The 16243-nt window shown below is 42.5% G+C and overlaps 1 protein-coding gene across 15 annotated transcripts in view; it reads right to left on the bottom strand.

Annotated features, from left to right (window-relative positions):
* CSPP1 (centrosome and spindle pole associated protein 1) overlaps positions 1–14795 on the bottom strand; it is a 119825-nt gene extending 105030 nt beyond the window's left edge. For 12 of the 15 annotated variants that reach the window (XM_040261330.1, XM_040261340.1, XM_040261336.1 and 9 more), the window contains exon 1: positions 14627–14776. The gene's annotated coding sequence lies outside the window, so the exon portion shown is untranslated. Of the gene's footprint in view, positions 1–6264; positions 6392–14626 lie in introns of those variants that run through there. The other 3 variants (XM_040261334.1, XM_040261342.1, XM_040261331.1) reach the window with 3 other exon arrangements.
* Positions 14796–16243: the final 1448 nt, after the last annotated feature.

Genomic DNA, 16243 nt, shown 5'->3' with positions numbered 1-16243 from the left:
TTATGAAGGCTGTATCTGCTCCACATTCTAGCTAGTGGAGGTGATGGAATTCCAGTTGAGCTCTTTCAAATCCTAAAAGATGATGCTGTGAAAGTGCTGCACTCAATATGCCAGCAAATTTGGAAAACTCAGCAGTGGCCACAGGACTGGAAAAGGTCAGTTTTCATTCCAATTCCAAAGAAAGGAAATGCAAAAGAATGCTCAAACGACTGCACAATTGCACTCATCTCACATGATAGTCAAGTAATGCTCAAAATTCTCCAAGCCAGGCTTCAGCAATACGTGAATCGTGAACTTCCAGATGTTCAAGCTGGTTTTAGAAAAGGCAGAGGAACCAGAGATCAAATTGCCAACATCTGCTGGATCATCGAAAAAGTGAGAGAGTTCCAGAAAAACATCTATTTCTGCTTTATTGACTATGCCAAAGCCTTTGACTGTATGGATCACAATAAACTGTGGAAAATTCTGAAAGAGATGGGAATACCAGACCACCTAACCTGCCTCTATGAGAAACCTATATGCAAGTCAGGAAGCAACAGTTAGAACTGGACATGGAACAACAGACTGGTTCCAAATAGGAAAAGGAGTATGTCAAGGCTGTATATTGTCACCCTGCTTCTTTAACTTTTATGCAGAGTACATCATGAGAAACGCTGGGCTGGAAAAAGCACAAGCTGGAATCAAGATTGCCGGGAGAAATATCAATAACCTCAGATATGCAGATGACACCACCCTTATGGCAGAAAGTGAAGGAAAACTAAAGGGCCTCTTGATGAAAGTGAAAGAGGAGAGTGAAAAAGTTGGCCTAAAGCTCAACATTCAGAAAACGAAGATCATGGCATCTGGCCCCATCACTTCATGGGAAACAGATGGGGAAACAGTGTCAGACTTTATTTTTGGGGCTCCAAAATCACTGCATATGGTGACTGCAGCCATGAAATTAAAAGACACTCACTCCTTGGAAGAAAAGTTATGACCAATCTAGACAGCATATTCAAAAGCAGAGACATTACTTTGCCAACAAAGGTCCATCTAGTCAAGGCTATGGTTTTTCCAGTGGTCATGTATGGATGTGAGAGTTGGACTGTGAAGAAGGCTGAGCGCCGAAGAATTGATGCTTTTGAACTCTGGTGTTGGAGAAGACTCTTGAGAGTCCCCTGGACTACGAGGAGATCCAACCAGTCCATTCTGAAGGAGATCAGCCCTGGGATTTCTTTGGAAGGAATGATGCTAAAGCTGAAACTCCAGTACTTTGGCCATCTCATGTGAAGAGTTGACTCATTGGAAAAGACTCTGATGCTGGGAGGGATTGGGGGCAGGAGGAGAAGGGGATGACAGAGGACAAGATGGCTGGATAGCATCACCGACTCGATGAACCTGAGTTTGAGGGAACTCGTGGAATTGGTGATGGACAGGGAGGCCTGGGGTGCTGCAATTCATGGGGTCGCAAAGAGTCGGACACGACTGAGCGACTGAACTAAACTGAACTGATGTGTCCTAAAGGTGTCAACAATGACAGACAGACGTTCACCTGCTCTTTACTAGTGATGTTACTTTTTATCACATGGTGGTCAAGACTGATCTCTGCACTACTGTTTCCTTGTAAGTAATAGGCAGTCTATAAAATGGTATTTTTACACCATGTAAATATTCTGCTCCTAAACAAAATTTCCAAGATTTAGCATCAACTGGTGATTCTTCATTGATCTAATCTCTGATTCCTGATGCCTGCAAAATGCTAATTTTCCAATTTCATCACTCCCTGCATATATATTTATCAGTTGCCACTGATTTATTTTTCAGTTTATTGTAAGACTTCATGCAATGTTTTTTTTTTTTTCTGTAAGTCCTGGATTTTTTAAATCCAAAGTTGTTGGTTTTCTTGAGGAATAACTTACATGCCACACAACTCACTGATTTAAGTGAGCAGAAGTTTTAGTAAATTCACACAGTAGTACAACTACCACCACAGTCATACTTTATAATGCTTCCCTAACCCCAAACAAGTTCTCTCATGCCCGTTTGCAGTCTATCCTCACTCCCACCCCTGACTTGGGCATCAAAGATTTGTTTTCTGTCTAATTTTCCCTAATCTTGAAATTTCATATAGATGTCTTTTTTATATGGTTTCTTTCACTTAATGTAATGTTTCCAAGATTCATCCTTATAGTTGCATCTATCAGTAAGTAGTTGTTTTTTACTACTGTGTGTGTTCACTCAGTTGGGTCCAACTCTCTGCAACCCTTTGAACTGTGTGGCCTGCCAAACTCCTCTGTCCATGGGATTTCTTAGGCAAGAACACTGGAGTGGGTTGCCATTTCCTCCTCCAGGGGATCTTCCCAACCCAGGGATCGAACCCACGTCTCCGGTGTCTCCTACATGGCAAGCAGATAGCATCCAATTATATGGAAATGTTTTTTATCTATTCATACCTTGGTAGACATTTGAGTTGTTTCCATTTGAAAGCTTAAGAATAACGCTGCTATGAATATCTGTATAGAGGTTTCTATGCGTTTTCAACTCTGTTCTATAAATACCTAGGAGCGGAATTGCTGAGTCATCTGTAACTCTGCTTTAACATTTTGAGAAACTGTTCCCCTCATTCCAACCAGCAGTGTATGAGAGTTGCAATTGCTATACATCCTCGCTAACGCTTGGTACATTCAGTCTTTTCAACAGTCATTCTAGTGGGTATGTTGGGCTCCCCTGGTGGCTCAGCAGGTAAAGAATCTGCCTGAAATGCAAGAGACCCAGGTTCGATCCCTGGGTTGGGAAGATCCCCTAAAGAAGGGAACAGCTACCCACTCCAGTATTCTGACCTGGATAACTGCATGGACTGTATAGTCCATGGGATCACAAAGAGTCGCACACGACTGAGCAACTTTCACTTCACTAGTGGGTATGTTAAAGTTTCTCATTGTGGCTTCAATTTGCATTTCTCTAATGACTATGATGTTGAACATCTTTTCACATCCTTATTCGCATATCCATATAAATAACCATTGGCCCAAAGTCTTCAAATCTTCGGGCCCATTTTTAAAATGAAATTTTTTTTTACTGAGATGCAAGAAACAAACAAAAAATACTTTTATATAAGCTAGATACAAGTCCTTCATCGAACACGTTTTGTAAATATTTCCTCCCAGTCCACAGTTTGTTTTCAAATTTTCTTAATGTCTTTTTTTAATACTTTATTTTTTACAGCAGTTTTAGGTTCACAGCAAAATGGAGCATAAGGTACAGGTTTCCCTTCTATCTTCTGCCCTGACTCATGTAGTCTCTCATCCATTATCAATATCTGCTACCAGAATGGCACAAGTTACAACTGATGAATCTATACTGACACATAATATCACTTTCAGTTCATAGTTTATATCAGGGTTCATTCTTGGTGCTGTGCATTCTATGGGTCTGGACACATGTATAATGATATGGATCTACCTTTACTGTATCATACAGAGTAGTTTCACTGCCCTAAAAGTACTCTGTATTCCACCTTTTCATTTCTCCCTCCCCTCCAGCCACTGTCAATCGCTGATCTTTTTACTGTCTCCATAGTTCTGCCTTTTCCAGAATGTCATATGGTTGTAAACACACAGTATGTAGCCTATTCAGATTGGCTTCCTTCACTTACTATTACATACTACTAAGGTTTCTCATCGGAGTAGGCAATGGCACCCCACTCCACTACTCTTGCCTGGGAAATCCCATGGACGGAGGAGCCTGGTAGGCTGCAGTCCATGGGGTCGTGAAGAGTTGGACATGACTGAGCGACCTGACTTTGACTTTTCACTTTCATGCGTTGGAGAAGGAAATGGTTTCTCATTGTCTTTTTATGGCTTTTTAGCTCATTTCTTTATAGCACTGAAAAGTATTCCAGTGTCAGGATGTACCACAGTTTTATCCATTCCTTCACCCCACACTGAAGGCTAGCATGGCTGCTTTCAGATTTTAACAATTATAAATAAAGCAGCTATAAACACGTGCAGTGATGTCTTCCAACCAGCAAACGTTTTTAAATTTTATGAAGTCTAATTTATCTATCACCAATTTTTAATCAATTGTTTGTACCTTTTGCATCATATGTAAAAAACTTTTGCCTAACCTAATATTTTCTTCTATGTTTCCAAATCCTAAATGATGATGCTGTTAAAGTGCTGCACTCAGTATGCCAGCACTCATAATACCAGCAAATTTGGAAAAATCAGAATGGCCACAGGACTGGAAAGGTCAGTCTTCACTCTGACCCCAAAGAAAGGCAATACCAAAGAATGTTCAAATTACTTTACAACTGCACTCATTTCACATGTTAGAAAGATTATGCTCAAAATCCTTCAAGCTAGGTTTCAACAGTACGTGAATGGAGAACTTTTACAGATGTACAAGCCAGATTTAGGAAAAGCAGAGAAACGAGAAACCAAATTGCCAATATATGCTGAATCATAGAAAAACCAAAGGAATTCCAAAAAACAACTACTCTGCTTCACTGACTATACTAAAGCCTTTGACTGTGTGGATCACAACAAAGTATGGAATATTCTTAAAGAGATGGGAATACCAGACCACCTTACTTGTCACCTGAGAAATCTGTATGCAGGTCAAGAAGCAACAGGGAAGCCTGGCGTGCAGCAATTCATGGGGTCATAAAGAGTCGGACACGACTTAGTGACTGAACAACGATGTTTTCTTTTAGAAGTTTTACAACCACCTATCTTACATGTATTATTTCTTACATCTTATACCCATGATCCATTTCAAATGTTTAAGGTAAGGGTCATCAATGTTCAATTGTCTGCATCTGGATATAAATTCCAGCACCAGTTTTTGAAAAAACTATCTTTTTCTCACTGAAACTAATTTATTTTTAAATAAATCCTTGAAAAAAATCCACAAAAATTAATGACTAATTCAATGTGTGGCAAGAAAGGAGCCAGTGATAACTGAAGTTTTAAGTCCTGGAAACTAAACATTAATAGACTCCTGGACAGAAATAAGTCAGAAGAAGCTGGGTAGTTTGGCAAGGTTTGGTTTCACTGTGTTAAGTTACAGTTAGCCACTGATGATGACCAACTAGCTGATGGAAATTTCCAACAGATTCAAGAGGACCACATTAGAAATCTTTGTTTAAAAGTTAAAACTTTAAAGACAATAGTTGAAGATCTGGAAAATTAAGGCAGACAGGTACAAAAGATGATCCAGAACTAAATGATAGGAATGTTCATTTGAGGTAGTAACAGAAGAATTGAAGCTGGGGTGTTGGGGTGGGGAGTACAAAGAAGGAATAATTAAAAGAGGATACAAGGCAAAACCCAGTCAACGTAATTTACAGAAGAAAAAAAATGAGAAAAAAAAGTAGTAAACAATATTAAATGCAAGAGAGCTAACCAAAAAGGCATCCACAAAATTTAATGTTTGGAAAGTGAAAGTCATTCAGTCGTGTCCAACTCTGCAACCCCACGCACTGTACAGTCCATGGAATTCTCCAGTCCATGGAATTCTGAGTGAGTAGCTTTTCCCTTCTCCAGGGGATCTTCCCAACCCAGGGGTCAAACCCAGGTCTCCCCATTGCAGGCAGATTCTTTACCAGCTGAGCCACCAGGGAAGCCCTTAATGTTTGGAGGACAATAATAATTTGAAGAAATGTAGAAAAGCAAGTTTTACCTAAAAGAAGTATGTTGAAATTTATATTACTTTAGTTAAGTAGTACATAATGTGAACTTCATTTTATTATTTACTTCCAAAAAGAACACTGATTTTAAAATGTGGCCTTAGCAAAATATATTGCAAACCAAGAAGAGTTATGTGCAGTTTTTCACAAAAGAGCTTTTCCTAATAAAAATTCAGAACAGTTCAACAGCAAACAGTAGTTTCAAGTGAAAAAGTCACTTTTTAAAACCTCCTAGTTTTCTTAAGTATTTTATGTCTGAAAAAAATAAAAAATAATGATGGGAGAATACATACATAATAATATAATTTGCCATAAGATTTTATAAAGAATTTAAGCAGAAATGTCTTTAAATCTAAAAACAAAAACCGTTTAGCAGGTCTCTTTCACTCTGTTAAAGAGTTAATTAAGGTCTGTTAATAATTATCAGTTTAACATGCTCATTTCTTAATTCTAACCAGACCTTGAATTTATAAATAAGTGGATTTCTCTTTATTACTATAACATCAATTATAAATTCTAGAACTGATTTCACTGAACAGCTATCATAGCAATAAACATTTCTAAGCAGTGGTAGTGAGTATAAAACGTATCAATACCTTAGCTGGGACTTCCTTGGTGTCCAGTGGCTAAGACTCAGCCCTCCCAATGCAGGAGGCTCAGGTTCAGTCTCTGGTCAGGAAATTAGATTCCACTTGCTGAAACTAACTAAGAGTTCACATGCCCCTAAGACAAGACGCAGCCAAAATAAATAAATAAATAAGTAAATATTTTTTTAAAGATGCCATAGTTAAAATATAAAATTTAGCAGATATAAGTACATGTTTAATTATCTCTAATTTTGCCCTGCTGTCTAACCTGATTAGAGTATAACATCTCAAATACTAAATCGAAGAGTCAAAAATACTAGCAAGCATTCTTCTGGTAATACCCTCCAAAGAACACCAGGCACATTACTATAGTTAAACTAACTGGGTTTATTACTCATCAAATTGAGGGATGTCAAAGCCACCATGGAGAACTCTGGAGTATCTTATTAAGAAGGTGTTAACAATTATACAGTGGAAGTAAGAAATAGATTTAAGGGACTAGATCTGATAAACAGAATGCCTGATGAACTATGGACAGAGGTTCGTGACGATGTACAGGAGATAGGAAGCAAGACCGCACCCAAGAAAAAGATGGCAAAACAGTAAAACGGCTGTCTGAGGAGGCCTTACAAATAGCTGTGAAAAGAAGAGAAGTGAAAAGCAAAGGAGAAAAGCAAAGATATACCCATCTGAATGCAGAGTTCCAAAGAATAGCAAGGAGAGGTAAGAAAGCCTTCCTCAATGATCAGTGCAAAGAAATAGAGGAAAACAACAGAATGGGAAAGACTAGAGATGTCTTCAAGAAATCAGAGATACCAAGGGACCATTTCATGCAAAGATGGGTTCAATAAAGGACAGAAATGTTATGGACCTAACAGACGAAGATGATAATAAGAGGTGGCAAGAATACACAGAAGAACTGTACAAGAAAGAATTCACAACCCAGATAATCACGACAGTGTAATCACTCACCTAGAGCCAGACATCCTGGAATGTGAAGTCAAGTGGGCCTTAGAAAACATCACTATGAGCAAAGCTAGTGGAGGTGATGGAATTCCAGTGGAGCTATTTCAAATCCTGAAAGATGATGCTGTGAAAGTGCTGCACTCAATATGCCAGCAAATTTGGAAAACTCAGCAGTAGCCACAGGACTGGAAAAGGTCAGTTTTCATTCCAATTCCAAAGAAAGACAATGCCAAAGAATGCTCAAACTACCGCACATTTGCATTCATCTCACATGCTAGTCAAAATTCTCCAAGCCAAAATTCAACAGTACGTGAACCAGGAACTTCCAGATGTTCAAGCTGGTTTTAGAAAAGGCAGAGGAACCAGAGATCAAATTGCCAACATCCGCTGGATCACTGAAAAAACAAGAGAGTTCCAGAAAAACATCTATTTCTGCTTTATTGACTATGCCAAAGCCTTTGACTGTATGGATCACAATAAATTGTGGAAAATTCTTCAAGAGATGTGAACACCAGACCACCTGACCTGTCTCTTGAGAAACCTGTGTGCAGATCAGGAAGCAACAGTTAGAACTGGACATGGAACAACAGACTGGTTCCAAATAGGAAAAGGAGTACATCAAGGCCGTATATTGTCACTGTGCTTATTTAACTTATATGCAGAGTACATCATGAGAAACACTGGGCTAGATGAAACACAAGCTGGAATCAAGATTGCTGGGAGAAATATCAATAACCTCAGATACGCAGATGACACCATCCTTTTGGCAGAAAGTGAAGAAGAACTAAAGAGCCTCTTGATGAAAATGAAAGACGACAGTGAAAAAGTTGGCTTAAAGCTCAACATTCAGAAAACGAAGATCATGGCATCTGGTCCCATCATTTCATGGCAAATAGATGGGCAAACAGTGGAAACAGTGAGAGACTTTATCTTTTTAGGCTCCAAAATCACTGCAGATGGTGACTGCAGCCATGAAATTAAAAGACATTTACTCCCTGGAAGAAAAGTTGTGACCAACCTAGATAGCATATTCAAAAGCAGAGACATTACTTTGCCAACAAAGGTTGGTCTAGTCAAAGCTATGGTTTTTCCAATAGTCAGGTATGGATGTGAGAGTTGGAATGTAAAGAAAGCTGAGAGCTGAAGAATTGATGCTTTTGAACTGTGGTGTTGGGGAAGACTCTTGAGAGTCCCTTGGACTGCAAGATCCAACCAGTCCATCCTAAAGGAGATCAGTCCTGAACATTCATTGGAAGGACTCATGCTAAGCTGAAACTCCAATACTTTGGCCACCTGATATGAAGAACTAACACATTTCAAAAGACCCTGTTGCTGGGAAAGATTGGACGTAGGAGGAGAAGGGGATGACAGAGGATAAGATGGTTGGATGGTATCACTGACTCAACAGACATGAGTTCAAGTAAACTCTGGGAGTTGGTGATGAACAGGGAGGAGTGGCGTGCTGTAGTCCATGGGGTCGCAGAGAGTCGGACACGACCAGTGGACTGAACTGAACTAAAGAAAGAGTCATAGGCTGGGCTTGTATTAGTTGATTTGGGGGAGGGCTTAAGGAAGGTGTTAGTGGTAAACAATCCACCCACCTCTTTCTTGTAGGAGATGCAAGAGATACAGGTTCAATCCCTGGGTCGGGAAGATCCCCTGGAGGAGGAAATGGCAACCCACTCCTACCAGGGTCCAGCCCCGGTTGGATCCAGGGCATCCTCAGGGGGACGGTGTCAGCGACCTAGACGAATAATTTATTTAGAGATATAGAAAGAGATAAAGAAGGAATATAGCAGTTAGGAACATATAGGAGAGAAGGCTGATACTCCTTGGTTTACACAGAAAGCCAATAAAGCCTCAGACAAAAGACTTGCTCTGTTCACGTAGGCCACAGGCGCCCACTTGGGCTCCCTCTCGCGTGGGTCTTAGAAGCCCGAGCAGGAAAGTAAACTCAGAGGGGCTCTACGCCCCAGGGAGTCAGCCTGAAAAGAAGATAAAGAAACAAAGAAAGACACGGGGAGACCAAGCTTCAGTAAGTGAGGCCCAAACTTTACTTTCCAGGAAAGCTTATATACCTTGAGTTGTACACTGAAAATAATGGAAGACGCACAGTCATGCAGGGTCAGCAGTCCTGACCCTTATCGGGACCAGGTGTTCTCCGATATACAAAGATCTTGGGTGATTTACATCATCTTCTGGCCAGGGGGCCTGCTAACATCTTATGACCCTTTCTGATAATGATTAGTCAGCCAGAAAACTCATTTTCTCCAAAGGTGATTTTTCTAAAGTCAGGCGCCACCCTCCGAAAGCACTAGATAAGGTTGAATTCCTATAGGATAAAGGTGAAGTGGGCTATAGCATGGGAGGAATTTATTAACTCAAGGTCTAATGTGGTTAAATCAAAGGACATTGTTCACAAGCTTTAGAGAAAGGTGGTCGGGGATAGACCCCCGTTAACGTCAGAGGTGTTGGTGAGAGGCATGATATAGTAAAACAGACAGATTCTGGTTTTAGGGTAGATGCTCGAGAGGGTTCAGGGGGGTCCCTCAAGGCCTGATCTGACAGCCTTTGCCCGTCAGGTCTCTTCCTCAGGACCTCTGCCATGGGTGTGATCTCCTGTGCTGGCTCCCGGCACACTCTAGTACTCTTGCCTGAGAAATCCCATGGGCAGAAGAGTCTGGCAGGTTACAGTCCATGAAGTCACAAAGAATCAAACATTAGCACACACACACTAGCTAGCTAGTTAAGGAAGCAGAGCTTTGCTCAGGACTAAATGCTGTCAGGCTGCTGCTGCTAAGTCACTTCAGTTGTGTCCGACTCTGTGCAAGCCCATAGACGGCAGCCCATCGACTCTGTGCGATCCCATAGGCAGCAACCCACCAAGCTCCCCCGTACCTGGGATTCTCCAGGCAAGAACACTGGAGTGGGTTGCCATTTCCTTCTCCAATGCATGAAAGTGAAGTCGCTCAGTTGAGTCCAACTCCTATTGACCCCATGGACTTCAGCCTACCAGGCTCCTCCGTCCATGGGATTCTCCAGGCAAGAGTACTGGAGTGGGTTGCCACTGCCTTCTCCATGCTGTCAGGAAGTGAGCACAATTCTATGATTGGACATCTTAGTAAATCTTACCCACAGGGAGGCTAAAGATGTAACTAGTAGAGCAGCAGCAATCATTACCAACTGGGAGTTAGTTATTTTGTGGCTGGGACAACATTCTTGTTTCATCTGTGTTTGGACATGATGGTGGAATAGTACTGTTTTTCACTTGCTCTACCATGGACACAGAGCAGCTCTGTCTGATATTGATGTTCTGTGCAACTGCATATCTTCAACAGAAGAACACCAAGTCTAAGCAGTATTGTCAGGCCAGTTTCTAGCAACACCAAGCCCTTGGTTACATGCCAGCCTCTAGCTGTCATGGCCATTTTTCTCCTTCTCACTCCTAAAAACATGTGACAACTTACATAAAACATTTCAACTAAAAATTTATTCAAGAATTAATGAATCACAGAGACTGAATTAGTGGATACAGTCTAAGTACAAAATAGAGTAAAAAAGGTTTACAATTTCGAGATTAAGTTATAAGGAAGATCAACCTAAGGAAATCTAAATGGGATTCTTCATTCTTCCTTCACTCTACAATGTAAGATCATTCCCACTTTTCCCAAGATATTACCAGTTTTTCTCCCCAGTAGCTGTATATATAGTATGTAGATGATAAACAGTTTTCAGAAAATCAGTTTAAGTGAAAGACATGGATTTGAAACCAATTCTATCCCTAATTGACTCTATGTGATTGACCTCAATGAGTTCTTTCTCTGTCTCTCTGTTTCCTCACCTGTAAAGTAGAACTACCTACTCCTGGAGTTGGTTGCTATGAAGAAAAAATGAGATGATTCAGTACATACAAACTGTATGGTACCTTTGACACATAGAAATCAATAACCAGGGACTTCCCTGGTGGTCCAGTGACTGAGAATCTGCCCTGCAATGCAGGGGGATGTGGGTTTCATCGCTGGTTGAGGAACTAAGATCCCACATGCTGTGAAGCAACTAAGCCTGCATAGTGCAACTACTGAACCCACGTGCTCCACAGCCTGTATGCCACAACTAGAGAGCGTCCAGGCACCCCAACAAAGATTTCACATGACTCTAAAAGATTCTGCATGCCACAATTAAGACCCGACACAGCCTAATTAATGAAAATAAATCAATAAATCACAACTGTTTTATTAATTCTCATTGTATCGTCATAGTCTTTGTACACATGTATCAGTACTCATCCAAAGTATACTGGGATTCATATCACCAACAAAGGATGCTTATTTATCATAATCCAAATCAATATCTTTAAATTTTAAACATAGGCCCTTCATGCTTATTATATAGATAGTAATATAAGCTGATCAGAAACATATTCATTCTGAAAAACCTGAGTCAATCCAAAAAACAGAGAAACCAGAAAGAACTGAGTATGCCTGACACCTTCTCCCAATCTCATACCCACAAAGGGAAGGGGAAATATTGTTGTTCCCATCCTCTCTCTCTCTGGTGAAGTGCAAATTTCCACACTTCTATGGAAGTATTAGGGAGGGAAAGTAACTCCGACCCCAAAGGAGGACATTGTTCTAGATGCTAGGGGAGTGAAAAGTGTACTATACATATGATCCTTGCCCTCAAATTTGGGGACATTGTGTCTCCTGCCACACTGGCTCACAGTCTAGCCAGACTAGGGTTGGTGTGAGGTACCCATCCATAAAGGATCCAACAGTGGTATCAAGAAGACAATCTGAATACGTTGGAATTCAGTCCATGTTAGCAAAAAAGGGTTAGTAGTTTTTTAAATGATTTTTAAAGCTATAAAAGAAGAGGTTGTCAGGAGAAATGAGACCCTAGTGCAAGAGAACAGAATAGCAAGGAGTGATTATATATGGGTGTGGGGTACAGGAGGGAGCCTGTGAAAAAGCCTTAGAAGATAAAAGGAGTTCTGAGCTGAACCAAGACAATGTTTTTCATTTCCTATCCATGTGAAGATCTTTCCAGGTGCTAAATCTTTTTCTCCTGGCAGATGACATCCACATGAATAACTTCCAAGGGTGTATCTAAACTTTGACAAATCTCTCTAAATATTGCTTAGAAGTAAATACCACGTTACTGGAAGAGAAAGGAAACTGAGGATTAGGATAGAAAGAGCACACAAATTTATAAAGGCACGACTAAGTCTGTTAGTAACTGTTAATAATACATCATTAATGCTAAGAACAGTAACATAAATTAGATAAACTTTTGGTTATGCAAAACTTCCAAAACATTTATTCAAACACTTTTGTCTCCCACTCAGGAAAGCGGTCAGAACTTAAGTCAGAAAGACGTTAAAGGATAATCTGCAATCTGCTCAAAGTCTGTAACAGTTAATCAGGTTAAGTCTAAAAACTTCATTTGAGAAATGCTGTACTCAAAGCACCCTTTCTTTTCCCCAAATTTTTAAATTTATTTCAAAGTTAAACCCAAGACACACTGATTTCATAGGAAATCCACAGAGAAATGTTTTTCTAGGCTGACCACCTGCTTCCCCTTAGTCTTCCCCAACAGAGAATGTGCATGCTAATTACTTTCATTCTACAATCACTGCTGTCCCATCACTATCCAGCATCACCTGAACTGTGCGTGTGGTATTCTGAATGTTCTTAGTTATACCCTAATTTCGCTAACTGCAAAAGATTTTCTGGGTTAACCTGTCACTTGAATTTTCCGGCTACTTTTGAAGATGAAGTCCAAAGAACTCTTAAATGATTCTCCAGTGGGGGTGGGGGGAGATGTTATTTCACAGTATAGGTATTAGCAACAGAGCACCTGGAGCTGTGCTGATCCCATCTGCCGTCACTAGAAGACAACCTGTGAAACCAAAGAAACATTTGATGCAACAGCCAACTAAGTGACTCAAAACTGGAGGTTTAATTTAAAGAAAAAACTAGAGGGAAAAAGCAATCCTAGAGGAACTCATTCTAAGCAATCCATCATTATGCCTGTGTGTGTGTCTGTGTGTGTGGAAGGCACAACCAGATCCATTCAGTGAAAGCACCCTTTTTCAATTTATCCTATCTAAAACCACCTGCTCCCTTTCACCAGGTTATCTGTACTGCGTGCCTGGTTGCTAAGTCACTTCAGTCATGTCCGACTCTGTAGACCTCCAGGATCCTCTGTCCATGGGGTTCTCCAGGCAAGAATACTGGAGTGGGTTGCCAAGCCCTCCTCCAGGGGATCTTTCCAACACAGGGACCAAACCCTCCTCTCTTATGCCTCCTGCAATGGCAGGAGGGGTTCTTTACCACTAGCACCACGTGCGAGGAAGACTCAAAATTTCATTCCTGGGGAGCACTTCAGCATACACTTAACCATCAGAAAATCAGTGCACTCCTAGCAAGAAGAAATATGCAGAAAAGAAAGCAACATTTTATGGGTTACCATAGGATTCCTTTTTGCTTATGAACATGAAAAGCCATTCTTTCATATAAAGTTGAACCCCGTATGTGAGGATAATTGGCTTTTTACAAACTCATATTGGTTACTATTAGACTCCTGCATTTCCCAAGGTGTTTGGAATCAAGGTAGTGGTTCACTATAGAAATTAGTCTTCCCAGAAACCCAAGCTAAACTTCATCCTATAATCTTGAGAGGCAGATTCTCTCAAAGGATGCCAAGTTATTGCAAACGTGATTCCAATCGCAGGTATCAAGGCAATTAGAAACAACAGGTGCAAGCTCAAGGAGCCCGGGAAAAACTGGCTAATAATAGCGCCAACCGACAGGGCTGCGGGAATCCAATTTTACTTGCAAAGCACTGAGAAACAGCGCTGGGACACAAACACTCGATAAACGTTAACCATTAACCAGCCCCGAGTGAAAGGAATGGTGCTTCGACAGGCACTGGCGAGCAGCGGAGAGCGGCGGCACGAGAACCGAGGCGCAGCTGGTCTCCGGGCGCCAGCGCCGTGGGTGGCAGTCTCCTCTGGAAGCGTCAACGCGTTGTCAGGCAACCGGGTCTCAACAGCACCCGGGGCGGCGGCGGTGGGAGCTGCGGCCCGGAGTCCAGACCGCGTAACCAAGGCACCGCCCCGGCGGCTAGACCCTCACGCACAGGGCAAGCCGGGCACCGAGCACCGCCCCTAACCACGCTGCAGCGAGACCCCAGAGAGGTCCGGGACCCCCAGGCCCGCAGCTGCTAGACTCCCCCCAGCCCGGCGGCCACGAGACCCCAGTACGCAGGGAACCCCAACCCAACCCAGGTAACCCCAGGACCTCGGTCCCCAGCGAGGCCCTCAGCCGCGAACCCAGCCCCGCGAACCTCAAGCCCGGCCACACCCTGACAGGCCCGCTTCCCACCGCGGCCGACGGACGCTTACTCAGGTAAGCGGTCTGGCGTCGGGGAACAGCACAGCGTTCTAGCTAGGCTCTACGCCGCGGTCCGAAGAAGCGACGGCGGCCGCCCAGCGCGGGAACGGTGTGACAAGCCGCCCAGGCTCCGCCTCTCGGGCCGAACCCTCCGCCCGCCCTTCGCCAACGGCCCGGCGTGGCCCCACCCCACTACGGCCGCGGGGCAGAGGCTCGCGGCCGAGGGCGCCCCCTGCCGCCCCGGAGGCCGCATGGACGCCTGGCGGTTCGCAGGGCTCGCCCCTATCTGGGCTGGGACTCCGCCTGAGCCTGTTCAACTGCGGGAGCCACTTTCCCAGGCTAAACGGATTCTGCCCACTTTAAACCTTCCAAGCCCTAGCTGGCCTCTGTTCAGAGCCTGGCGGAGGTGGGTGGGGGGAGCCTGGAGGGGTTAGACGAGGGAAAAGGCAGGGTTGGTAGAGAAAAACTGTTGGCACACCTCTCCGGGGCACTATTGCTCCCTCAGGAGTCTGGTCAACGTTTTGTCCTAGGCTTTATTACTAATTTCAAAATACTCAGTTCAGCCGAATACTTAGTGGCCATATATCGCCACTAGAAAAGAGATCTCTAGCTTCCCAGGCCAGTGGGGCTAAGGGTCCTTTATCTGAAGTCACCTTGTATGAGGGTTTGAAAGATAAATGTCAAAACCGCAGGCGGGGCTGTGGATTCTGTAATTCCTATATATTTGTCTTAACTAAATGTCACACACCTTTCTAGGAGTGGAGGATACAACCCAGAGCAGAGAGCACCCGCTTACAGTGAAAAGAAAAACTTCCAAGTAAACAAATACGTTATTTCAATGTGTAACAGCTACAGAAGCACCTACAGACATTTAGAGACGTCGTGGAAGGAAGATGACTGGAGAAAGAAGTTGAGAATGACTCCATGGTAGAGATCTTTGAGCTCTCTTTTTAAATATTAATATGAGCTCCCAGTCAGAAAAGTAAGGGGAAAGCACTCCAGGCAACGCTGACCACTTATGCAAAGTTTCAAGGTAACTAAAAGTTGAAGTTGCAGAGGTGAAACCCCCTCCCCACCCCGCTCCTTTATTTTTCCCAGTAATATAAACACTGAGCAACTATGGTAGGTATTAGGGATAAAACAAGGAATAGAGACCCGGTCCCTGTGTTTTGGAACTTACAGTCTAGTGTGGAATGGGGGGATAGGAGAAGAAAGAAGGATACCTAAAACAAGCAAATAAATGAAATAATTAAACACTGTATTAACTCTTAGATGACAACATATTCCCCCTAGATTAATTCGGCTTAGGGGACAGAAGTGGTTCCACAGTAGAATGTAGATTAAACTGTTTCAAGAAGTGGGTACTGGACACTTGCAAAACACTAATAGCTCGTATTGATGTTAATTTTTACAAACGCGCCAAAAGGCACGATAATAGCCATCCACGAGTTTCCATGGCCACCTTGGGACGCTAGAGAACGGCCCTCTAGGAAAGTTTAGCGCCAAACCACTACAAGTCAAAGGGCTTTACGCATGTGCAATGATTCATCTGGAAATAAACTAGGATGCCCATGTTATCATTTTCTCAAGAGCGGCATTCAGAACTACTTCTATGTCAACTTTTCCAT

The sequence above is a fragment of the Oryx dammah genome, unplaced genomic scaffold, assembly GCF_014754425.2.
Source record: "Oryx dammah isolate SB20612 unplaced genomic scaffold, SCBI_Odam_1.1 HiC_scaffold_19, whole genome shotgun sequence".
Lineage (NCBI taxonomy): Eukaryota > Metazoa > Chordata > Mammalia > Artiodactyla > Bovidae > Oryx > Oryx dammah.
Note: the sequence above shows the minus strand (reverse complement) of the source record. Positions and strands in the feature narration are given on the sequence as shown.